This window comes from Oryctolagus cuniculus, chromosome 4 (assembly GCF_051225735.1).
Source record: "Oryctolagus cuniculus isolate XC-2025 breed Fujian yellow rabbit chromosome 4, ASM5122573v1, whole genome shotgun sequence".
In the NCBI taxonomy this organism is placed as follows: Eukaryota; Metazoa; Chordata; class Mammalia; order Lagomorpha; family Leporidae; genus Oryctolagus; species Oryctolagus cuniculus.
In genome coordinates, this window is record NC_142870.1 from 71,713,174 (window position 1) to 71,740,461 (window position 27,288).

Genomic DNA, 27,288 nt, shown 5'->3' on the forward strand with positions numbered 1-27,288 from the left:
CCAGTTTTGTCTTTCCCTTTAGAATAGCAGTTTTGGGCTGTTTCTGAGGCCAGAGTGCTGTTTAGGACATCTGCCATTCTATGAGTCTGCTGTGTATCCCGCTTCCCATGTTGGATTGTTCTCTCCCTTTTTAATTCTATCAGTTAGTATTAGCAGACACTAATATTGTTTATGTGATCCCTTTGACTCCTAGACCTATCATTATGATCAATTGTGAACTGAAATTGATCACTTGGACTAGTGAGATGGCATTGGTACATGCAACCTTTGATAGGATTGAATTGGAATCCCCGGCACGTTTCTAACTCCACCATTTGGAGCAAGTCAGATTGAGCATGTCCCAAATTGTACATCTGGAAGATAGAAGTTGCAGTGCTTCATAAGTAGACAGTGTAAGCAAGCAAAGGTTAATGTACAGAGTGTAGCAGTAATTGTATTTGGGAGAGGATTTGCTCAGGACTGCACCCGGAGTGAGTAGCACAGAGGCCCCACTATTTTTCTATGTCTCAATAAAGCAGCTCTTAGTTTGATTTCCTCTATATGATTTATAAGCCCAACAATATGAGGACCTCAAAAAATTGTGAAAAATGGAATGAAAAGATAAGTTTATTTTGATGAAAGAAATTAAATCTATTAATATGCTGGGTCTTTATAAAGTCTGTGGAAATACATAGTATGAAAAAATACATATAACTTTCAAAATTTTTTGCACTGAAATAAACTGGCCTTTTAATCTCATTTCTCACAAACTTTTTCAATTATCTTCATATTTTCAATTAAGTAGTTGCTTGATAGTCAGATGGCATCCTTGATCTTCCTCTTTTGATCTTAATGAGTCTGACTCATATAGAAGACCTTAGCTGTTTAAGTCTTTACCACAATTCTAAGCTTAAGTTATTTGTGTAAACAAGAACTACTCACAAATAACCAATTTCACAAACTTAGAAAGACAGAAAACATGCAAGAGTACACTGTCGTAAGCAGTACATGTTTCTATGTAGATATTTCTGAGGACTATTTCTCAGAATGTTAATGTAACCGGAGGAATCTATATAGGAAAAAGAAGCAGGCACAATGACAATCATATTTTTTAAAGGTTTATTTATTTATTTATTTGAAAGGTAGAGTTACAGATAGTGAGAGGGAGAGACAGAAAGGTCTTCCGTCCACTGGTTCACTCCCCAAATGGCCGCAAAGGCTGGAGCTGTGCCGATCCAGAGCCAGAAACCAGGAGCTTCTTCCTGGTCTCCCACGTGGGTGCAGGGGCCCAAGCACTTGGGCCATCTTCTACTGCTTTCCCAGGCCATAGCAGAGAGCTGGATTGGAAGAGGGGCAGCCAGGACTTGAACCGGCACCCATATGGGATGTTGGCACTGCAGGTGGAGGATTAACCCACTGGACCACAGTGCCAGCCCCAACAATCATATTTTTTAAGTAGAAGAACAATCTTGTAATTCTAAATAGAGTTGGCCGTGATGGATCTGTTTAATAGTGATAGGGATGTTAATTAAATAGAAGCTGACTGGCAGTGCCATCCCAAATTAAGTTACATTCTAAGCAAATGAATGTTTGTGTGTCTAGGGTGCCACAATGGCCAGTTGGGTGTAAATATCAAGCCAATTAGGATTGTTTTGTTTAAATCCTGTTCCCAGGCCTTTTGTCTTTACCTTTTCGATACCTTTTCTACTGTACTTTTCTATACCTTTTCTACTGTACTCCATGGGCTACCCCCAAAGCAATGGGAATCTTGAGATGAAATTATACATAATGGTGTAAAAGATTGTAACAACATGGGTGACCCCCCCAAAGACACCTTTAGATATTCAACCTTTGAATAGTCCCTTCAATGTAGAGTATGATCTTGCCTGATGGTTTAGCTAGTGAGGTATTAGCAGGCATGTGCTTTGATATTGTACAGTGGGCTTGTCTTTTAGAAAACTCCCTTTTGGAAGCCAGCTGCTGCATTAAAAAGAAACTTGATTTTGACAACTGAATAACTAGTAGACAAATAGAGAGGACCATCATGCACATTCCAGTGCCAGCCGAACTCCCAACTGTGTGTAGCAGACTGAGTTATCTCAGCTCTACCACAAAAAGCAGAAGAATGCTTGGCTGAGTCAGTAAACCCACAGAATTGTGAGAAATAACAGCTCATTGATGTTCAAATCCTTTGGATTCTGGGTAACTGTTATGTAAAACTAATTAACATAGAAACTGGTGCATTGAGATACGTTGCTACTGCAACACAAACTTAAGCATATGGTATTGAACTGTTTTTCAATGTACCAGGATTTTTTTTTTCCAGGATGGTGAAGCCAGCAGATAAGGAGATGACTGCCATTGAAAAGATAATTTGTTATTTATATTTTTTGAGAGGAAGTGAGGAAGTGGCGTGGCATGCTACGCAGAACCACACGGGGAAGCACCAGGGTCTGTCAGGAGGTGAAGGAGTGGGAGAAATGGATGGACAAGAGCCTTTACTGTAGTTTTCATGGGAAGGAAGAAATAAGGTAGTCCAAGAGGACTAAGCAGTTTAGGACTGCACAATTTGGATCATTTCAGAGGGTACCAGGGTATAGAGGCTTCCCTGAGTAAGATATCTGTTCCTCACCCATAGGTGACAGGTGAGAGCTCAAAAGAGGAGGTTATTTATGGAGGAGTGTTGGGTTTCCAGATTGCTTGGTTTTATGGACTGAATTCTTGTGTAGCCGTAGAATTTATATAAAGGAACTTCAAGTGTACTTGGAAAATGAATTAAAAGATATTGTGCCTTTTCCACAAAACTTTTTATGTCTTCCCATATAGCGAAGCCTTAATTCCCAATGGGATGGTTTTTCTAGTTTATGTGTTTGGAAGGTAATTAGATTAAATGAGGTCCTAAGGGTGTGAACCCATCTCAGGTGGCAAAGAGGCCAGTGCTCTCTTTTTCTATGTCATATGAAAAAATATGAGAAGGCAACCATATCAGGAAGATAGCCCTAACCAAAAACTCCACCATGGGCCACACTGGCACTCTAATTTTGCACTTCCCAGTTCCCACAAGCATGTTGTTCGTGCCACCCAGTCTGTAGCATTTTATTACAGCAGCTAACATGTCTGATTTGCAGATAAAAGATGTACTTCCAGGGAAATATCTTATTATTTCTAGAGATTAATTATATCTGGAAAGAGAAGTTTCTCTAGGGTCATAAAGGCCCTGAGATACCAAGGCATCATAAAATACAGAATGTAAAAAATCACAAATAATGCAGGATTTGGGATTGCATGAAAGGTAGAGGCCTACACAGTGAGGAAACTATGAATGGAGACTAGAAGAATAGTAAAACTTCTATTAAAACCTGTGGAAAAGGAAACTAGTGTTATATACTATAGAATAATAAAGGAAATTGTTACCTATAACTTACAAAATGATAAACATAACTAATTAATTTGAGAGCTTAGCTAAAGATATTTCCAGAGAGAATACTAGGTGTGCCAATATGTGTTTTGGCTCACCTGTGATAAAAGATTGCAAAAGAAATAGAAATCAGGTAAATACAATATTGTTCAGTTTTCAAGCAGAATTTAAAGGAAACATGTCCAACTCCCAACTTTCTATGCTAGACAACATAATTGTTTCTCATTACCAGTTTCTCCAGCTAGCAAAACATTGTAAAATAAGAAGTGTCGGGGCCAGCGTTGTGGCGCAGTAGGTTAATCCTCTGCCTGTGGTAACGGCATCCCATATGGGCGTTGGTTCTAGTCCTGCCTGCTCCTCTTCCAATCCAGCTCTCTGGTATGGCTTGGGAAGGCAGTAGAAGATGGTCCAAGTGCTTGGGCCCCTGCACCCATGTGGGAGACCAGGAAGAAGCTACTGGCTCCCGGCTTTGGATCGGCGCAGTTCAAGCCATTGCGGCCATTTGAGGAGTGAACCAACAGAAGGAAGACCTTTCTCTCTGTCTCTCCCTCTCACTATCTGTAACTCTACCTCTCAAATAAATAAATAAAATCTTTAAAAAAAAATAAGTGTTGGCAGGGATAAAGATCAATTACAGGATGCTATCAGTAACTATGTACCCTCTGGCCTTCCTCTTCATTACTAATTTTGGAAAGGAAGTCTATGGCAGTCATCCTTTCTTATTTCACCATTGAACGAATGTTGGATATGTGAAGCAGTTAACTTGTTCAAGCTCTAAACACCTGAAGAATCTTACCCAAGGGCCTTCCCCTAAACCTGATAATGATTTATGTGACAAGATGCTGGATGCCAAGCTTGAACCTTGTGCTGAAATGGGTTAATATTTTGTGGGTCCTGGGAAGGAGGTAAATATATTTTATGTGTAAGGGAAGAGTGAATCATTGAAGGGCAGAAAGCATGCTGGTGGTTTGTTATGTTGGGGGCCTTCAAGGATCCTTGCTTCCCATTATATTCCTATGCATCTTCTCCCACGTTGTGACCTGAATTGGCCATGTGACTTGTGTTGGCCAATGAGATGTGAGCAAAATGATGCAAGCAGAGGCTTGAAATGCACTTGCACTGTGACTTCTTGGCACACTTTTATTTTTGGAAGCCATATTCCATGTAGCAAAAGAGCTCAGATCAGACAACTGAATAACCGGATGCCACATGTGGAGAGGCTCTGGAAGATAATAAGCCATGTTGAATGTTCCAACACCAAGTGAACTAGGAGCTAAATGCAGCCTCAGAGTGATCGAAGTTACACTGTGAAACAGAAAAACTGCCCTGCTGAGCTAGTCAAGTCACAGAACTGTGAGAAAAGATAAATCAGTGTGGTTGTAACTCAGATATTTACAAATTACAATCTGCAGGTCAGAGATGACCTGTGTTACAGACAGAGTGGGCGAGACAGAGAGAAAGGTCTCCCCTGCTGGTTCATTCCCCAAATGGCCACAATGGACAGAGCTGAACTGATCCAAAGCCAAGATCTCCGGCTTGGATGGAGGGGCCCAACCGCTTGGGCCATCCTCCACTGCTTTCCTAGGCCATAGCAGAAAGCTGAATCAGAAGAGGAGCAGCCGGGACTTGAACCAGTGCCCATATGGGATGCTGGCACCACAGGCAGAGGTTTAGCCTACTACACCACAGAACCAGCCCCCCTGTACATATGGTTTTAATGCATTGCCATCATGGTCATTTGTTCCCATCTGTTTCAAGCAACTAACTCCAGCAGCAGTTTGTCTCGCAATAGTAGATAAACAAGTGGTTAGAAAGATAATGTATTACAACAAAAAGGGAGGATGAAAGAAGGATAAAAAAAGAAAAATACTGAGAGGGAAATGAGACATAGAAGGAGACAAAAAGCACAGAGAAAACATACAGAGAACATGCATACATTCAGGGAAGGAAAAGAGGAAGAAGAACAGGTCTCCGGTGGCGGTGCTATTTCAGGCAATGGCAGTATTTGAACCTTCCAACTGATGAGTGGCTAAGAAGTCGCATTTGGAGGTGGTCACTCTTTAGACTGTAATTAAGCATCAGCTCTGTTAGCAACATGTCCATTTCCCTTCATCTGTGCCTTAGAACTATGGAGTGCTTTGAATGTACGATCTGCTCAACTAAAATACTGACGACCCCAGACTCCCTTCAACTAGAAGTGCTTGTGACTCAGTTCTGGCCAGAGGTGTACACAGAAATCACTGATAGATTCCTTATGCAAAAGCTGTTAAAAGGGGACAGACAGCCGGCTTTTTACTCCACTTCCTCTTTATTTTTGTCATTTGCCTTGTTCTTCTGCCTGGACATGAATGTGATTTGCATAATTGTAACTGTCATCTTGTAACCAAAAAGTTGGAAACCCTTTGCTAGGGATGTTGAAGCAGGAAGACAGAAGGAACTTAGGTCCCTGAGAGCACTTTTGGATGGCCATAGCAGCCTTGGATTGTGTACCTTTGTATCTTACATGTAAGAAAAAAAATGAGTCCTTTCTTTGCTTATTCCTCTATTTTTCAGATTCCTATTACTTATGGCATAAATAATAATTAGCATGGGTGGCACGTTTGCCTTTTCTGAAGAATCCAGTCCTATCTTCAAAAGATTGGCAGACTGAAGGGTGAAGAGTAGGTCTATGATGTGAGAGTTACCCTCTTTTCTCCCTAGCTGTGATCTAGTGTTGATCAAGCAGCTTCAGTTTTTGTAGTTTTGTCAATGATAAATAATAAGTGCATTCTTCTGACACTTTGGCTTGTTGAGAATGAGAATCAGACATGAAACTTAAATAGTGACAAAATTATACTAGACTGCTTTAACTAATATATCATAAGGTTGCTCAATAAACTCAAATTCCTTATAATCCACTACTGCGGTAGATCAAAATTTTTCATGTTTTGGTGTAGAAAGAACTGTGGTAACATTAAACCAAGAACATTTTCATTTTAAATGATGAATTGACGGATGGGATTCTGCAATGACTTTCAAAGTACTCTTCCCCTCTGGGGTGTTTTCTCTGGCAACAACTAATGCTCCAATTTTCTAATACCAATGTAGTGTGCAACAATTTATTTCTGATAGTCAACATCTAGAGTTGAGACACCACAGGTTAAGCACTCTGTCTCACAAAACCTCTCCCATTTCAGACACTAATCACAGCTCTTAGGAACCATACATACTTCTGATCCATTGACTATAAATTGGAGATTCTCAAATCACTCTTCTAATGTTCAGTAATTTGCTAAAAAAGGATCGTAAAACTTTAAAAATACACTTTGCTTACATTTATGAGTTTATTATCAAGGAAATAACGCGGGAAGAACGAAATGGAAGATATGTTAGCTATGCCATCTGTGAGCATGACACCACCCCAGTAAGTGAATGTGTTCACCAACCTGAAGATTCTTCAAACTTCCTTGTTCAAGGGTTCTTTCAATCCAATCTCCAGGCCCCTTTTTCTCCCTGAGAAGTCAGAAGATAAGGTTGAAAGTTTGACTCTCTAATTCCATGTTTTGGCTTTCTGGTAACCAAACTTCTGAGACTATCTAGAAACTCTAACTTAAATCATCATATTAAAATAAGCTCATGTATGAGGCATCTGTCCTAACAGGAAGTATCCCATATTGTAGAGCTGATTGATACCTGCCTCTGGTTCCTGACGCCAGCTTCTTCCTCCAAGAAGTCCGCACTGAGGGCTCAAGTAGTTGGCTCTATCACTCTCTCTGCAGGCATTGTGTGCGTTTAGGGAGTAAACCCCCCCACCCGGTGGATAGGAGCTGCCTCTCCCCTTTTCCCTTCTCTCCCCCCACCCAAATAAATAAATAAGACTTTAAAAATAATTAAACTCAGGTATGAGCAAAAAAGAACTCTTCATGAATAACAAACAAGACCTCTATTACTCAAGAAATTCCATGGAGACAAACTTTCGGTGTAGTGGTTAAGATGCTACTTGGGATGCTCACATCTCATTGCAGACAGCCTGGGTTCAAGTCCTGGCTCCACTTTGTATTCCAGCTTCCTGTTACAGTGCAGTGTGGAAGGCATCAGGTAATGACTCAAATACTTTGTTCCCTGCCATCCATTTGTGTAACATGTGTTCAGTTCCTGGCTTTGTGGACATTTCAGGAGTGAATGAGCAATGGGGAAGCTCTCTCTCTTCCTCTATTTTTAAATAAATAAAATAATAAATAAATAATTTCTAAAAGTCTATGATTAAAAAAAGGAAATAAAAGAAATTCCAAGTGTTTTAAGATCTCTGTGCCAGGGATAAGGAACAATGATGAAATATAGTTTTATTATATCACATTCTCCATTCCTTTTCTTCCTCTACTACCAATAATAATGACATATGCCCAAAGTCTATAACTATTTTCTCAGGCAATTATTGAATATGTACTCAATAAAATCTTCATTCCTTATGATTATAAGAGGAATAAATAAACCAATTTTAAACTCAACAGATAATCCTTGAGTACTATTTTATGAAAATCATAACTCCACACTATCTCACATTTCCATCATGAGACCTCCATGAAGTTCAGGTTGTTCTCATGTGGGCAGAAGACATTCTTTATGTAGGAAAGTGTCAAAGCCCTTATCCTGTGTGGACTTACCATTTGAAAGAGGGGCTCCTTGAAACACAAATAATCTATTTATGAAGAATAAGGTTCTTCCTCTCCTCCTTCTGTCAAACTTTCTAGAACTTTTGATATCACTGAAAGGCCTAGCCCAGGCAAGATGGAAATCAGCAGCTAATTTGTTCATGGAGATGATTCTCCAGGATAGTGTACACTAAGGACAACAGTGAGAGGAAATTTACACATGGGACAAAGATTTGAGTCAATCTAACTGACTGGCATTCTAGTATCTAAAAGAGACAACCTGGAAATCTGAGACTTTGAGAATAAAAGGCAGTCAAGGCTGTCAAATTTGTTTCAGCTACTTTCAGGAAACTGCCTGGACTATGGACAGGTTATTTCTAAAGTGCTTTCTTATATATACAAAGTCACCCAATCATCTGTCTTGCCTGGAATTTTGTGTCTCTGATTTCAAGTACCTTCAACAACAGCTGCCCACTCTGACCCCTATCCCACCCTCACCTATTCCTCATTAATCTTTATAAGCAGTTCCCTGATCCGAGTGGTTGGCCGTGACCTCATCTGACATCAGCTACCAGCAATTCCAGTAGCACATCGTGAGGCAAAAGCACACTGCCTCTGTTCTCCAGTTATAGCAGGGAGTATCCTCCTCCTACTGTATCAGTGATTATAACTGCCAGAAAGAAGCAATACACAACCCACACACATGCACACAGTATAACAATCAAATGTTATCAAGTTGTTGTAGAGCTAATTCATGGAAAACATAGATAATTCTTATCTTTTTTTCCTTTTTCAAAGGAAAGTTGTAATTTTAACATAAAACATTCTCTTCAGTCAAAAGTTGTTTTTTTTTTTTTTTTTAGGAAGCAAAAGTTTAATGAACTATTTTTATGCCTACAGGTACCAAAGAATTTAGTCAACTCGGATCATTTCATTAAAAAATGAGTAAAGAAAAATGTTAGTGTTTTTTCCAAATACACAAAACAAAACAACTACTAGTTTACCAAATATTTCACTTCTTGCTGATGAAGTTTGTGTAGGACAAACCTAGAAAAGCTAGGAGGCACAAAGCAGTGATAAAACAGAAGCACTTGACCACTATAAAAAGACACTAAATAATGCAGGTTGGTATTCAGTTAAGTAGAATTTGAGAGGGAAAAACAGATCAATCCATTTGCAAGACATGAACATAGCATATCTAGAATAAACTGTGGATGTGGATTATAGCTAATCCAAAAACACATAGGCAGGTGTGTATCTAAGCTAAATATATATTTAGGTAAATGTAAAAAAGGCCAAATGCATTTATTATATCTGTTTTCATGTAAAGTATAACTCATACCGCTATTTTTGCTAGACTACTTTCAGAGAGAAAATGGAAGGCTCATCTAAATGTAGCAGACAAAACTGAAACATAGAAAAAATAGGTTTTCCAATAAGTCATATAAATAAGTATAATGACAAAATGAGTGATGCCTACAAAATGAAGTATAAGTTGCTCTAAAAATCTATTGTTAATAAGATAAATTAGGGAAAATAAAGTAGGCAGAAACTAATGACAATGAGAAAACTTGGAGCTGAAAACTTGGAAAACTGAGAATGTACAAGCAGTTGGCATGGAGGAAATGCATCCAAACCATAAAGGGCATAAAAACAAAGGAGGCAGCACATGATTAACAGTCTGGTCTATGTAGCCTTGATGGAGGAACCAAAGCACTGTCAGTTTGTTTTGTTTTGCTTTCTGCGATTGTAATGGATAGTTACTGAGCAATTGATTGTATCTTTGTGCAGTTGTGTAGATGTGGTCATTAAGATGGATGAAATGATGGGTCCAAGTCTTTCATGGTCTGGTGATCGTAGTCACCTTAATAACCCAGTTGTATTGACTGTGTGAAGCCTGACCAACACACTCTCTTCATCTCCAATTTATGGATTCTTGTAATCTATATAACGTGCTTATAGCTGTTTTCATGTCTCAATTTAAAAAAAGGTATCATAGAGTTAAGTTGCTGCTAAAGAATGTCTAAAATTAAAATAAACCTACAGTGTAACTATATTAAGACATACAGGTCAGTAAACATACTGTAGATAATGAATTCATGAACACCACCTACAACTGAAATGCTTTTTAAAAAGAGGTTGCAAGACAACCTTTTCCCTATCGAATTATTACAGTAAGGTTTGGGGAGACTGATGCGTCTTCTGCTGTCCCTTACCCCCTATAAAATCGTGGGTTAAAAATTAAGTATAAATTGGATTTTAGCAACTGCAGCATGCCTTGCCCTGATCTCCAGTCCGCATTCATAGTATTACAGACCTGCTGGCTTAGTCTGCTCTCCCATCCTGGGGTAGTGCCTTAAAATAAGCCTAGAGCCCTAGGTTATGGCTGCTGGGGTTTCTTTATGCCTTACAACTATCCTTATTGCCCTGAAGATGCAAGTATTAGAATTCCAGGATTATCCCTGGGTGTCATACAGCTCACGTCATAGAACTATCACTGGTATTGGCAATGGCCATGTAATCTTCTGCCTAACTTCTTCCATCTTGAGTTGCGAGTGCTCATCCTGAGACAGAGAGCCTCTCTCTATTCCCAGATCCCTTTTCTGAGTACATGTGACTAGGACCTGAACCCCACCTGGTACCTGTCAGCTCTCTGCCCCAGGAACGGAAGCCTTGTCCAAACTTAGCCTTCTGGCAATGTTTCTGAAACAAATGGACATATCTCCCTGAATCATGAACACCACCTGCCTAGCCCCAAGGGCTCACATACTGCTGTGCCCTGTCTTACAACATTGGACCTACTGCCCAAGATTGCCTGAACCTTGCCTGAGCTTGCTCCATGTTTCTCAGCCACACTTTGTCCTTGCCCTATCTGAGACTGACTCTAGTTCTGTCTCGTTAGATCCTGCTCCACAAGTCTCATGGTTTCTACTATCTAACATTTCTCAGGCAAAATCCACTCACGTATCAATCTATTGGAAAAAAACTTCGAACTAGGCCTTGTCTCAAACCCTAACTAGTCATTTAGACTTCATCTCAGTGATCTCAACTCGTTAGTGCCAGAAGCTCCTTTTAGTTCTGATCCTCTTCAACTCTACAAAAACAAAGTTCGTTTAAAAGATGTGAAGAACTGTGAAATGAACGTGCATACAGTTGGTAAGAAATGTTTCCTTTAGGATGACTCAAAGGTCAATATTTTACATTCTGATTTAGTTCTACTTAGTATTATACTCAGGATCTAGAAAAGGGAGTAAGCATCACACTAGTGAATTTTGCAAATTATATTAAACTTTGAGTTATTTATGACAAAATAATATACTAAAGAGTTTAGAAACATGGGTGGAAAAGATTAAAGCCTTGACTATAAAAATGTCAGTGAATATATCAGGGGAGAAACACTATTCAAAACAGTTATTATTCAGGCATAAAAGATATTAGATATTCTAAATTATCTAGGACAAGTTCAGGAAAATATTTGAGTTCAGAAAGTAATGGAGTTGTATAAGACAAAAACCAATACCAACTGGGAAATATGGAGCAATGATTCCACAGAACACCTGATCCTATCGCTGCCCTCGACAGAAACTGCTTTCCAATTCCCCTGTCCCTTACTTTTCTTCAACTGAAGACACCAAAAAGCAAGATCCTTGTTTTGCCAATCTCCCCATTGTCTAGATACAATTGTTCAACTCAGTTGTGATCAATGTGATAATGTAGAAGTCTACCAAGAAGATTTGGGAAAAGCTGATGCTATCTTATAAAAGGGTCAGATATTAGTATTGCTCCTTTCCCATAGACCTGCTTGGAAAGCATCATTGATGCTTGGAGCTATAGTATCACCATGTTCCTCAAGCTATGTATATGAAATACATGAAACTGTGTAACTTGAATAGAATTTTAAAAAGAAGAAATCCTATTTTGAGAATAGATAAATGAAAATGTACTAATCCCAAAGAGCTAGCATCTATTCAACAAGAACAGAACACATTTCTGTATTTCTTTCTTTGAGACATGAAATATGACATAAGGAAAAAGTCATTCATTCAATGAAGATTTACTGAGTTATTTAGGACATGCTGGCCTATGTGCTAAGAACTGATGATGCCCAGAGAAATACAATTCAATTTTTTAAGAAAATTGTTATTTTCTTAGTTTTCATCCTGTAATAGAAATTTGCTAGTTAATAGATACTGTCAATAAGATGTGATAAGTGCTTGACAGGATCCTGTAAATGAAACAACAGTAACATAAGAAATAGTGACATGAGAGTATGGTTTTGTTTCACAGAAGAGAGTCTATTTTAGCTGTTACTTAGAAGAAAGAATTCAATCCCTAAATGGGGAAATGAGGTCAGTGTATAGAAAGGGGTAGAGATCACTAAGGCATGGACCTCTTTGGAAAATGCAGCAAATTAGATGTCATTGATGAGGTAGATAGGCAGGCTATGTGAAGGTGGGGCATTTCGACAGTGAACTGACAGTCACTATGTGGTATGAACCGAAAGAGACCCAGGATCTGGTAGGTTTGTTTTAGGAAGATGATTCTGGTTGCAAGTAGAGGATGGTTTAAAGAACTGGGAGACTTCAGGGCAGGAAAAGTAATCAGAAAACTAATTATTTAAAAATCTGATGAGCAATGAGAATTTAATATATTGATATCCAAAAGATTTTGTGATTTTGTGGATGGAGAGCAAGAGAGATTTCCAGATATTTCTCGCCTGGACAAGTGGGTAAATGGTTATCCTATAAACCAGAACAGGGAGTAGGAAGAGGAACATATTTTGGTGAGAGGATGCAGAGAAGATATAAGATGCTCATTTTGGGAGAATGAATCACGCATATGGAGATCTGACTTTGAGCAGCATTCCAACAAAGTCTGGGCTGAAAATAGAGAATTGAGAGTCATACACAAAGATGAGGTGGTGTAGGCTGTGGGCACTGCTGAGAATGCCCAGGCAAGCAGTGACTGAGGCAGAGAACCCCGACAAAAAGAAAAAGAAGGCAGTCAGACATTGAGAAAGAAAATTCGGAGAATGGGGTGTCATGGAAACAGAGAAAAGGAAATAAAAGGAAAGGAAAATAAAACAAAACAAGAGTGATTACTATTAAAACCACAGAGAAGCCTTACAAGGTAAGAAATACAAAAGGGGTGTGTGTGTGTGTGTGTGTGTGTGTGTGTGTGTGTGTGTGTGAAGTTCCTGCAAGTGGGTGATGGTATAAAGGAATAGCAAAACTAAAGTCTTGGGATTATGAGAAGGCTGTATTTTGAATATGGAAGGGAAATTTCCAGCTTCACTTCCTGTTAGGTCTGGAGGTAGCATCTCATCAAATGGGTGTATTCCTTGCCTGAATGCCTCTATTTTGTAAGTAGGAGCAAGATCATGGTGATAGCCAGGTGCACAGGGTAAAAGCGGACAGGTGGAATAGTAAGGCCACAGAGAGTAGAAAACACATTGGAATGTGGAATATTCCAAATGAGAGAAAAATCAGAGTGTAGAAACAAAGATTTTCAGGCACTGCCTCTGTGTGGCAGTGGGGGGTGGAGGTAAAAGAAGAGGCATGTTATTAAGAGAAAAAAAGAAGGCATAATGGATGAATTTTTGAGGAACTGATCAGCTTTTCTTAGGGGGGAGTGTAATATCTATCTTTGACATAAGAGGAAAGTAAGTGAGGGACTCTGAACTCAATTGTGTACTTTATAAATAATCTTTCCAAAGTATTATGTTAAAAGTAAAAATATTTGGACTGGGTACAAAGGCAATTCAATGGATGCATACCCTGTTGAATGAATGCTGATTAATGGTTTGATGCTATGTGGAGGAAGAATTCTATTTGCATGGCCAAGGATTCTGTTCTTGGCTCTGTTCTGTCAGGCATTTTTTAAAAATGCAATTCCTTGAAAGTAAGACTTGCTTATCAAATGTGTGGATGACATGAAGCCAGAAGGGATAAAGATGACAGAGATGTGGGATGACAGAATTAGGATCTGGAGAGTTATTGACAAGGTGAAATGATTGGCTGAAAATATATAAGAATTCATATACAGTGTTTTACCCAGGTTGATAAACAAAAGAAAACAAATCTTAATAATAGAACTGGGCAACTTCAGGTTGCTGTTGAGTATGCTTAGTTTAGTAGAATCACTTGTAGACAAATGTTTCGAAATCCAAGTTGGAGTTAATTAGTGGTATGCTAGACATAGCTGTATGACCTAGGTGAATCAATTATTAAATTTTCAGGAATATGCAAGCCAGTTGCTACTAAAAATTGAAGTATATTGGAGCCAGCAGTATATTGAAGCTGCTGCCTGCAGCGCTGGCATCCTATTTGGGTGCCGATTCAATTCCTGGCTGCTCCATTTCTGATCCAGCTCCCTGCTAATGTGCCTAGGAAGGCAGAGGAAGATGGTCCAGCTACCCATGTGGGAGACCCAGAAGAAGCTCCTGATTCCTGGTTTTGGGCTAGCTCAACTCCAGCCCTTTTGGCCATTTGGGAAGTGAACCAGTGGATGGAAGACCTCTCTCTCTCTGTCTTTCCCTCTCTCTCTGTCAATCTGCCTTTCAAATAAAACAAATAAATCTTTAAAAATAAATAAATTTTTAAATAAATATTAAAGAATATAAGCTCAAAAAATAAATAATTACATTTAAAAGGTAAAAAGCACCCAAAATATATTGCTTCCTAATTATTTCATATTTTACAATTACCTATGTTCTTGAGCTTAGTTAGATTTATTATATCTATTTGGTGAAAATACTACATAATGTTGCTTTGCTGTACATCTCTTTTCAGCTCTGCATTTGGTAACAGCACATTTGCAGCTTGAAATATGCCATAGTTGGAATAACAGCACCATAGAAAATGTATAGTGCTACAAGTCATGTCTTCCTCCTTCTGCTGAGAGCCTATTGTTAAACATTTAGCAACACACCACTGAATAATTTCACAATTAATTAATATAGTAGTGACACACACATCCACACACTCACACAACTCTTATAGTTCTGTGATTTTTAAATTAATGTTTAATATCTAAAATTATGATATTGAGTTATTCATTCTTCCCATTAAATCCTTTCTCAATGCAAATGTAATTTTAACTTTGGATGCTGCGTTTTAAGAGATAGAAATAACTTACAGTGTGTTGAAAGGAAATAAGAGAATAACTAGAATGCAGAGACTCAAAATCTTGTTAAACAAAGAGTAGCTCAATAAGTGCTTAGAAGACTCAGGATATGTGAGTTGTATTAAACTACTTGCTGAAATAAAAGGTTTTATTCTTGATGGCCATAAGGCATACAAACTGGACCAAAAGGTGGAACAGATAGAGACAGTATCAGTTTTTATAGAAAATAATACCCCAATGGATATCAAAATTTAAAAGTGAAAAGCTTTGGAAGTAACATGCTTTCCTCCAAGTACAAGATATTTTAACATTTAGTAATATGAAATGGATAGCAATGCTGATGATCTTATAGGTGTTGCCTAACCTGCAAGTTTTGAAGCTCATCAGCATGCAATGCAAATGATTAAGGCATGCAGGGACCAATTTCAGTGAAGCTAATTATCTCAAGGCTTATTAAGAGGGAGCCCATATCCTCGCTGTCATTCAGACCATTAAACACATCCACTCTGATGGTAGCTCAGAAGATGACAATTTGTTAGCATGAGGGGAAAAGACCACTAATATTAGGAATGAGAAAGATAAAACTTCAATGAGGGACTCCCTCAATTTTTTTTTTAAATAAAACTTTGTAATGTTTAGTTACTGGCAGATGAACTAGATGACATTTTTGAATTCCAGGATCAAAAGTTCTAAACTTCCAATGCTGTCTAACTAGAATAAGTGGATAAAAATATAAATTAATGTGAATATAATATCACACTTCCAACATTCAACTTTTGTATGTGAGTTAGGAAGACTATGCTGTGGGTTGAAGTGTAGTGAAGGTGTAGAGAGCTTGGGAGAATAATAACATGCTCATTTAATCATAGAATTCCAGAGAAGGGTATTTTTTTAGTCAACAATTTTGAAAAGTCTGAAATATGGAAATTTTGGTGGAATTTTGGAGAAGTTTGGGATTTTGACATTAAGGAAATAATAAACAACTTAGTGTAGAGTACTTGGATGTAGAGAACTGAAAAATAGAAGAGTGTTGGAGGAAGCAACAGGCACTAGAAGTGGCTTGAAGGAAGATCAGATTAGGATTATCAGAATGTTGACCCTAGACCCTCAGGAACAGAAAATGGAGAAGGTTGTTTAGGAAAATTCTATGGACTGAGTACATTATACACTCTAGGTGTGTTTCAGAGGCTTTTGCTGTGATTTTTAATGTAAAAGGGAAGAGTGGGCTTGGATTTCAGACATAGAGAGACCCAGGTTGTTAAACCAAAAAAAGCTGAGTTCTAGATATGACAGAATCATTGTGGGGCAGGGACATGAAACAAGGTGTGTAGGGGGGGTGAGTACCAAAGGATTGGATTATGATACAAATTGTCCTCTTTGAACAAGAAGCGAAATGTATTAGTGCTTCAAGCTCACACAGCAAATTGCTATGAAGCTGCACATAACAAATTTGTTTTACTATGCAACTATAAATTTTTTTATCTTTTATTTAATGAATATAAATTTCCAAAGTATGACTCATGTGTTACAATGGCTTCCCCCCATACCGTCCCTCCCACCCACAACCCTCCCCTTTCCCACTCCCTCTCCCCTTCCATTCACATCAAGATTCATTTTCGATTATCTTAATATACAGAAGATCAGCTTAGTATACATTAAGTAAGGATTTCAACAGTTTGCTCCCACACAGAAACATAAAGTGAAAAATAATAGATGATTTTTTTAAATGATGATGAAATCAGATCAGACCTATTGTCATGTTTAATCCCAGTGAGAGTCAAGTTGGGAATTGATAATTTCTTATTTTTTTTTTTTTACAGAAGATCAGTTTAGTGTACATTAAGTAAAGATTTCAATCGTTCTATGCAACTATAAATTATACATTATTTGAAACCTCCTAAAATTGCTTCAGTTTATATAAAATAGTACATTTTTGAAAAAGGTATCATAGGATGCAAGAGAAGATAGAAGCTAATGAGTTTAGGGGTAGTCTTTGTAGGAGGACACTTCCCTTGTGCCCCAAGTGAACATGGTTAGCATTTAATGAACCCAAATGATGAGTGTCATGTTTGGAGCCTGCCAGTCAGCCCATAGCTTCTCCAAGCCATGCATATTACAGAAGGGAGTTTTGAATGGCAAAAATCCAGAATATGAAAGGAAATGGTGAATACAATTATGTCTGTGTTGAACAACTGTCGAACAACTGCAAATTGAAACAATTGGATAATTTGTAAATTAGTGCAAATAGCCTTCTACTTCCTTTTTTTTTTCACTTATTCTCTCCTTTTCTGGGTTGTCTCTTTATTAAAGACTCAGTGACTCTGTACTCAGTCCTAGAAATCAGAAGTAGATTAACCAAATAGCTAATGCAATTTAAGCTTAAGGCCCCTCACTTGAGTGGGCCATGCATTTGTGCATTTGTGTAAAATTTGAAATAGAGAAATATTTTAATGGTAACTCATTAGGTTGTAATCTCTTTCCTTGTCTGTGGAGATTTAAGTTACTACCAGCCATGGTGAGGGATAGCTTCAAGAAATACAGTGTGCAAACTCGCTGGGCATCACAAGAAGAATGCTAGGACCAGAGTTGGAATTATAGCATAAACATGGTCTATATCACCCAAGCCATGTAGATGAGAAACCAGGTTTGAAATGCACACAACCAGAAGCCGTCTGTGGGAAAGTCTTCCAGTCATCATCCATATAAACGTTTAAGTGGGAGATTCAGTTTTTACTACAATTTATCAAAACCAATTTATTTTCTGTCAGAAATAAATTTGGTAGCTCCACATACACAAGTATATATTGTGTTCATACAAATTTTCTCTTTCAATGACAACTGTTTGAAATAGAATTTCTCAAGAGTTCTTGGTGTGTGTGTGTGTGTGCGTTTTATGCCATTGCCCTACACTCATGTTTTATGCCTCCCGACTCTAAATAATGAAAACAAACCCAATCAATTATGGTAGAGGAAAAAAATATGTTATAAAGTTAATGTCATACCAAGAGGTGATCAAAGAACATGCAGCACAAATGTAGACATTTTTTAGGATTTCTTATCTCTGTGTTTCATTTGTCTCTTTTCCTATCCTAATAATCAATGTTAAGTCGTTATAATTTCAAATAGCTTATTATAGTCAAAAGAGGTTTTTGTAAGCTTCATGGTAACCATGAAGCAAAAACCTATAACAGACTTTAAAAAATCTTAAATGAGGAATCAAAGTATACCACTGGACAAAATCACTTAATTGCAAATGAAGATTGTAAAAGAGGAAGGAAGGAAGGAAGGAAGGAAGGAAGGAAGGAAGGAAGGAAGGAAGGAAGGAAGGAAGGGAGGGAAAGAGAGAGAAAGAGACAGAGAGAGAGAGAGAGAGAGAGAAAGAAAGAAAGAAAGAGAGAGAAGAAGGGAGGGAGGGAGGGAGGGAGGGAGGGAGAGAGAGAGAGAGAGAGAGAGAGAGAGAGAAAGAAAGAAAGAAAGAAAGAAAGAGAAAGAGAGAGAAAGGAAGAAAGGAAAGAAGGAAGGGAGGGAGGGAGGTGGGAAGGGAGGGAAGGAAGGAGGTAGGGAGGAAGGAAGGAACTACAATAAAATGCAAAGCAAATGGCAGTGATAAGACCTTACCTGTCAATAATTACCTGAAATTTCAATGAACTAATTGTCCAATTAAAAAACAAAGAATGATCTAATGGACTGAAAAACCAGACTCAACTATTTGCTGCTGGAAAGAAGCTCACTTTCCCTCCAAGAACACACATAGACTGAAAGTGAAAAGATAGAACCAGATATTTTTTGCAAGGGGACCCAAAAGAATCAGAACTAGTCACATTTCAATCTGGCAAAATGGATTTTATAAAAAGCCAGTAAAATGGAGACCAGGAGGGTCAATCTCATAAGATGAAATAATACTTGTAGGTATATTTGCACCAAATATCAGAGCAATAAATACATATTAATAGACATAAAAGGAGAGATAGGCTACAATCCAGTAATAGGAGGGGACTTTCCATTTTCAGAAATGGCAGCTCATCTAGACAGAAAATCAACAAATACAGCAGAGTTGAATTCCACCCTACATCAATTGGGCTTAACAGACATATACAGAGCTTTCTTCTAACTATACTACATAATACACATCCTTTTCTCAATGTTTATTTTTTCATCTACTAGAAAGGTAGAGTGATAGAGAATGGGAGGGAGAGAGATATCTTCTATATACTGGCACATCCCCAAATGCCCACAACAGCCAGGGTTGGACCAGGCTGAATCCAAGAGCCTGGAATTCCATCTGGGTCTCTCACATGAACGGCAAGGGCCCAGACACCTAAACCATTATCCACTGTTGCCTAGACATGTTATGAGGAAGCTGGATCTGAAACTCAGATTATCTTGGACTTGAACCAGCACTCTGATATGGGCTGTAGGCATCCCAAGCAGTGGCCTAACTCACTAAACCACAATTCCTATCCTATAATACACATTCTTCTCAATAGCACATGGAATATTTTTCAGGATAGATAATATGGAAAGTCACAAGACAAGTCTCACCAAATTTAAAAGAATAGAAATCATAGAAGGTATCTTTTCTGATTATAATGCAATAAAACTAGAAATTGACAATAAAAATATTATAAACCAAATAAAAAAATTAAATAAGTGGGAATCATGAACAACCAATGGATCAAGGAAGAAATTTTAAAGTATCTTTAAATGATTGAAAATTAAACTCAACATACCAAAACAGTTAAGGCAGTACTAATGGAAATTTATAGTATCAATACCTGCAACAAAACCAAAACAAAACCCAAAAAAAAGAAAAATCTCAAGTAAACAACTTACAGCTGCACCTCAAAGAATTAGAAAAACAATAGCAAGTAAAATCCAAAACTGGTAGAAGAAACAATAAAACACAGAGCTCAAATAAATGATGTAGTGACTTTAAAAATGCCAAAAGATCAATGAAATGAAGAGCTGTTTTGTTGAAAAGATAAACAAAGTTGATAACTGTTTAGCAATAATAACCAAGAAAAAAGAGAGGAACATTTCTAATAAGAATAGAGATGAAAATGGAGACATTACTACTAATATCACAAAAATAGCATTTCTAGAGATTATTATGATTTATTTGGCAACAAATTCTGTAATCTAGAAAAAATGGACAAATTCTTGGACATATACACCTTACCTAGATCAAATCATGAGGAAGTAGAATGCCTAAATAGACCAAGAATAAGTAGTGAGACTAAATCAGTATTTTAAAAAATCTCCCATGAAAGAAAAGCCTTGTATCAGATGGCTTTCCTGCTGAATTCTACCAAACATTTAAAGAAGAATTAACACCAATCTTTATTAAGTTATTTCAAGCGATAGAAAAAAGAAATTATTGCCAATTCATTCTATGAAGCCAACATTATTTTAAATCAAAACCCAACAAGAACATAATAATAAAAGAAAACTAAATCCAATATCTTTGATGCACATAGATGAAAAAATCTTCAACAAATACAATCCAATAACATATTAAAAATATCATTCCCCATGATCAAGTGGGATTCATCCCAGAGATGCAAGGATGGTTCAACATATGAAAAGATATAGGGATCAGTGCTATGGCATAGAAGGTTAAGCTTCTGCCTGTGGCACCAGCATCCCATATGGGTGCCAGTTCATGTCTCAGCTGCTCCTCTTCTGACCCCGCTCTCTGCTTATGGCCTGGAAATGCAGTGTATGATGGCTCAGGTGCTTGAGCCCCTGTATGCATGTGCAAGAACTGCGCAAGTTCCTGCAAGAACTCCTGGCTCCTGGCTTCGGATCGGCCCAGCTCTGACCATTGAGGCAATTTGGAGAGTGAACCAGTAGATGGAAGATGTCTCTCTCTCTTTATCTCTCTCTCTCTCTCTCTCTCTCTCTCTCTGAAACTCTGACTCTCAAATAAATAAATCTTTACCAAAAAAAAACAAATAAGAAATGTGATCTCGGCCGGCGCCGCGGCTCACTAGGCTAATCCTCCGCCTTGCGGCGCCGGCATACCAGGTTCTAGTCCCGGTCGGGGCGCCGGATTCTGTCCCGGTTGCCCCCCTTCCAGGCCAGCTCTCTGCTGTGGCCAGGGAGTGCAGTGGAGGATGGCCCAGGTGCTTGGGCCCTGCACCCCATGGGAGACCAGGAAAAGCACCTGGCTCTTGGCTCCTGCCATCGGATCAGCGCGGTGCGCCGGCCGCAGCGCGCTGGCCGCGGCGGCCATTGGAGGGTGAACCAACGGCAAAAGGAAGACCTTTCTCTCTGTCTCTCTCTCTCACTGTCCACTCTGCCTGTCAAAAAATAAAAAAATAAAAAAATAAAAAAAAATAAAAAAAAAAAGAAATGTGATCTCCTGCTGGAGTGTCTGTTTGAGTCCAGCTACTCTTCTTCTGTTCCAGTTTCTTACTACCTTATCCTGGGGAGCAGCAGATGATGTGTCATCTGTTTGGGCTCCTGACACCCCTGTGAGAGACCCAGATGTAGTTCCTGACTCCTGGCTTCAGCTTGGCCTAGTCAAAACAAATTTCAAAGCTAAGACATTGTCCTTGTCACCCACAAATGTTCATTCCAGCGGGGCATAGGCTGGCAAACAAAATATAACAACACTTAGAGGGAATAGAACACAGGTGTATGGAAAGCTCTGTGTTTATTTCAATGACCAAGTCGAGCGAAATGCTCTGACTCCAGTCTTGGATGGTTTTTTGGTAATACAAGTTGGTGGAATCTAATGGGGCTTTTAACATCAGCTGCTTCACGCACTCAGTAATCCAGAGTTCGATTTGCTCATGCAGGCAGTCACAGACTCCTTCTGGAGCTGGGAGGCAAGGGGAGTTTCAGCATATGGGCTGCACACCTTTCACAGTCTCCTCTAGTGCCACCAGCACATGGTTCCCTCCCTGAGATTTCCTTGTTCTGGAAAATCATCTACTCAGAGATTCGGATGGCCTCCAGGGTGTGCTGGAGGGAAGCACTCTCAGAAGACTTGAAACAAGTCTGGAAAGATGGACCAAGATTTAGAAAGTCCTAAAAATCATCCTGGCCCTGGCTTCAGAAATCTTGTCTGCCTGCAGGAACTAGGGTGAATCCTGGCAGCAAAACCACGCTGAAATGCTATCAGCCTAATTAATATGGTGACATCATATCACAGAGGCAGACCTGTCCCTGGAACTAGAAGCAGCCCTGTCTGCCTGGAAGCCTTTGGCAGGCTGTATCTGCCAACATCAACCCAGGCCTGCAAGCTGGTCCAGTGAGAAAACATCCACTCAGGACATGTTGCATGCCAGCCCCCAAGCCAGATGCTAGGAGTACAAAAATGAACAAGCCAAGGTCCTGCAAATAAGGGGTTTAAATTTGAATGTGGACAGTAAATGACATTAACATGGTATATGCTAATAAAATGCTATAGTGTGGTGCTGTGGGACTCAGGGGAAGTGGAAGAAGCCTCTTCTTGGGGGCAGGAAAGCTTCTTAGAGAAAGCTGCTACTTACCTGGTTAATGCTCATTCGGTTTTAAAAATGTTTACAAAGTAGGTAAGTTTTTCTATGTATAAGGAAGAGTGGCCTAAAGAGTTAAAAAAAGATCAGAGGTTAATTAGACTCTATCATTATTATATTGCTAAGTGTAGAGTGAGGTGGAAAACGCAGCCAGAATATTGAAAAGGGCTTCTCTGAGGTTGAGCGCATGGTTTTATTTTCAGACTAGTCTTTCTCAAAGTACAATCAAAGATTCATTCATATCAAATAATCTGAGGGCGACTATGCACATTAGAGATTCTCTGTTAGAGAGAATCTGCACTTGGGGATGAACATGTGACATGGTGGTTAAGTCACTGCTTGGGATGCCTCCATTTCACATTGGAGTACATGATTTGAGTTCCAGCTCCTTTGCTTCTTGCTGATGCTCACTCTGGAAGGCAGGAGGTGATGGCTCAATACTTGAGTCCCTGCCACCACTTGCAAGCTTAGGTTTTGAGATCCTGACTTTGGTCTGGCCTGGCTCTGGCTGTTGTGAGCATTTGGGGAGGGAGCCAGCTGATGGAAAAATCTCTCTCCATCTTTCTATCTTTAAAATAAAATTAAAATAAATAATTTTTAAAGAACTGTATTTTTAGTAAGTTCTTCAGGAGATCTTGTGTGAACTGGAAGTTTGAGAATGATCAATTATGACAAGGAGATCCACAGAGGGATTTTTAAGAAGAAAAAGGATATTTTTTGATTTTGGTTTTAGATAGATCCATCTGGATTCAATGTGAAAGGCAGAAATAAGTGGTGGGTAAATACAGTTACCTTAAAAAGTTCATGGAAAATCTGCAATGGATTTCGTAAACAATTTAAACCAAGACAAACTTATCTTTTAATAGCATTTTTCCCATGAACATCTTGAAGTACCCTCATAAAAAGAGCAAAGGCAACTAGGATGCTGTTACAATAGCCTTGTCAAGAGATGCTAAAGTTATGAGCTAGATGAATAGATAAGAAAGAACAAAGAAATATTGGAAAAAAATATTTCAGAGATAAACGTGGGCAGAACACTTTGAAGATAATGACAACAGGTTGGTTGTGGACTAGTGGTGGTGATGGAGAAGGAGGAGGTGATAAAGGCTTGGGTGAATGATGAGTGGGGGCACTTCACTAATACAGGGTCTTCACTAATATTGGGAAGAAGAACAATTTGGTGGCTAAGATACCAGGTTAAGATTTAGTTTGAGATTGGGGTATCTTGGAGCCATTTCTGTGAATATCCAGAAGCCAACTGAATATCCCATTCTAAAGTTGCAATTTGAGAGAGATTTCATCAAAATTGTACTGCTCACCACTAGAGTTATGGCCTAGAGTAAACATGAGGAATCCACACTGGGAATGGTGTAGAGCTAACGTACCTAGAGAAATGTACTCCAAATCAAGGTCACCTGGCCATGAATTTGTTAGAAGTTATTTCTACATCCATAGGAGAATTAAAGATTCCCCTGTACACCATTATATATAATTGTCATTACAGCTGGATTGAGCAAGGTTCTAATTTTGTGGTTTTTGTTGTTATTGCTTCTTTACCTGTAGACATACATGAGCCATCCAGGTGTCTCACTATGGTGATGACTGGGGCAGGAACTAAATACCTTTGACAAGAGAGGATTTTGGTTTCAGTTTTTCTGTTTTATTTTCTATTTTGTTCCTGTGGGGAGATAGCAGGTTACTTTAGTGTCAGTATGTTTTCATGGGATCCCACTTTAAATCTTGTGTCTTGGTGATGTATAATTTTCTGATCAATCATTGTAATTATATTTGAGTTTCAAAATTTCCATTCAGGATATTAGAAACTAAAATATTAAGAAAGTTCAGTGTAGAATGTTCCTTTCCTCTGGAAAGAGATTGCACCATTCCATGAAATAATTCTCTATGGACACTTATAAAATAATTATATTTAATTATGCAATTATTTAAATAATAAGGCCATTGATATTGTAATTGAAAATTTAAGAGGGATAAAGGCTAAGAAACATTCTCTAGCATTTTAGAGGTATTGTTACCTCTAGTTTCACTCCTGACAGCTGCTTTTCTTGATCCTGTCTTCAAGTTCTTGAATCCTGAATATTTCTAAATATTCTTAAACAGTCCCTCTTTGGCCCTCTGACTTTTTTTTTTTTTTTTTTTTTTTTTTTTGACAGGCAGAGTGGACAGTGAGAGAGAGAGACAGAGAGAAAAGTCTTCCTTTTGCCATTGGTTCACCCTCCAATGATCACCGCGGCCAGCGCGCTGAGGCTGGCGCACCGCGCTGATCCGATGGCAGGAGCCAGGTACTTATCCTGGTCTCCCATGGGGTGCAGGGCCCAAGCACCTGGGCCATCCTCCACTGCACTCCCTGGCCACAGCAGAGAGCTGGCCTGGAAGAGGAGCAACCCGGACAGAATCCGGCGCCCCGACTGGGACCAGAACCCGGTGTGCCGGCGCCGCAAGGCGGAGGATTAGCCTAGTGAGCCGCGGCGCTGGCCTGGCCCTCTGACTTTCATAGTGCTCTGAAGCTGAGAAAATGAACTGTCTTTGATAGTCCCAACAATCACCCAATGGGAGACACTTCTGAGTCTGATTTCTTATAACATGATCCTGTGATGCCCTTGATCATTTCAATGCTTCCATAAAATGATACTTTCAATTTGGACTCATCATATTTCTCAGAAAATCAGATTTTTCTGGATCTCCTCATTCTCCACACTGCCTACATTCAATCTCAGACAATGTTAGGTTCTTCCATTTTTCTCTTATCTGTGAATAGTCTCCTGTGAGAAAAATGGAACAAAATATGTCAAGCACGGACTAAGTGAAACAAATAAAAATAAAGAATGAGGAAAAGTAAAGCACATAGTGATCTGATTTTTATTACACACAAACTCTCACACACACACACACACACACACTCACACAAATAAAAAAGGAACCAGGATTGTTCTGATCTTTAACAGGCAGCCTCCCAATGGATTCACTAGTCATTATACCCTAATAACCAATCACAGAAAATGCATAGGCGTAAGGGCTGTGCCTAAACATTATACAATTTTAGATTTGTGGCTTAACCCATGCGGCTCTTGCTTAGCTTCCTGTGAACAATATCATTCTAGAAAAAGATGAAGAAATAGTAAAGGCCACATCTCAGGTTCACTCTCAGATCTCTGAATTTCATATTGAAGTATTGAACCCAAAAGTCACTAGACTTTACTAAGGGCTCTGCCAAGTATTAGACATCCATTTTGGTAATATGGCTGATATTTGAGAGAAAAGAACATCATCATTCAGGTAGAAAATTTGTTAGTCTGTTCATAATCCCTTAACCTTTTTGAAATCTCTGTCTCAGCCTCTTTCCTATTCTATCAGTTTCCTAGAGCCGCCATTGCTAACTACTATAGGCTATGTGGCTTAACCAACAGAAATATCATGTGTCATAGTTTGGGAGGCTGGAGGTCTAAGACCAAGGTGCTAGCAGGGTTATTTTCCTCTGAGAGCTGTGGAGGAAGAATCCATTGGAAGCCTCTTTGCTGGGCTTGCAAAAGGCTATGCTCTTGCTGCCTGGTCACATGCTGTGGTCATTTTTACGTACATGGAAACCCATGGTTTCTGTTTCTGTATTTTTTAATCCTTCTTTCTATAAGGACACGGGTCAGATTGGCTTGGAGCTCACAAACACCTCATTTAAACTTAACTATCTCTTCAAAGGCCCTGTCTCCAAATACAATCATTTCATGAGGCACTAGGACATATGCAATGGAGTAGGGGGTGGCATATAATTCGATTTATAAAACTTTCATTTTCTGTCAGAACTTATTGATTCAATTTATTTATTCAACATTTTCTATGTTGCAAAAATAATTATTCTCTCAAAGAAACACACACATACCTGAAAAAAGAACAGTACATAATATTGGAGCAAAGTATGATTGAATGTCAGATGTGTGCTACAAACCTTCCCTGTGGGCCAGGGTAGCGCTTTCATTTCATGGTGAGGATTTGAATAAGTAGAGAAAACACAATGAGTTTAGAAATGGAAAGAAATCACATCAGAAAAGGCAAAATGCACCAATATTCACTGCCTGGCAAGGGACTGTTCGTATGCAGACCAGGGGACTTGGTAAAGCCTGGGTATGAGACCCTAGGAGAGGCTCAATCCAGACTGAGGGGAGCCTTAAAGATTAGGGTAAGGGGGTGTATTAGTTTCCTAGGCTATGACAAACTTTCCACAAATCTCAAGACTTAGAACAAAAAAATAATAATCTCTCATAATTGTGGAGGCCAAAAGTTAGAAATCAAAGCAGTGGCAGAGTTAGGTCCTTCTGGAGGGTCTGACAGAGTCCATCCCATACCTTTTCCCCAGTGTCTGGTGGTTGTGTTCAGCTCCTGGCATCATTTGGCTTGAGGAAGCATCACTCCAATCTTTGCCTTCATCTTTACTTGGCCTTCTCTTCTCTGTGTCTCTCTTATTTTCCTCTCTTTTTATAAGGACACCTGCCATTGAATTTAGAGCCCACCCTAAATCTAGGATGATCTCATTTTGCAATCCTTAAGTACATCTACAAAGAGCCTTTTTCTGAATAAGGTCACATTTGTAGGTTACAGGGATTAGGAAGACACAAGTCAG

The 27,288-nt window shown here is 38.9% G+C and overlaps 1 long non-coding RNA gene across 2 annotated transcripts in view; it reads right to left on the reverse strand.

Moving 5' to 3' along the window:
• LOC108177921 (uncharacterized) overlaps positions 1 to 27,288 on the reverse strand; it is a 215,971-nt gene that overhangs the window by 143,157 nt on the left and 45,526 nt on the right. The window contains exon 2 of one of the 2 annotated variants that reach the window (XR_011387891.2): positions 6,823 to 6,889. The exons of the other annotated variant lie outside the window; for it this stretch is intronic. This is a non-coding gene — a long non-coding RNA (uncharacterized LOC108177921). The remainder of the gene's footprint in view (positions 1 to 6,822; positions 6,890 to 27,288) is intronic. 2 annotated transcript variants of the gene reach the window in all.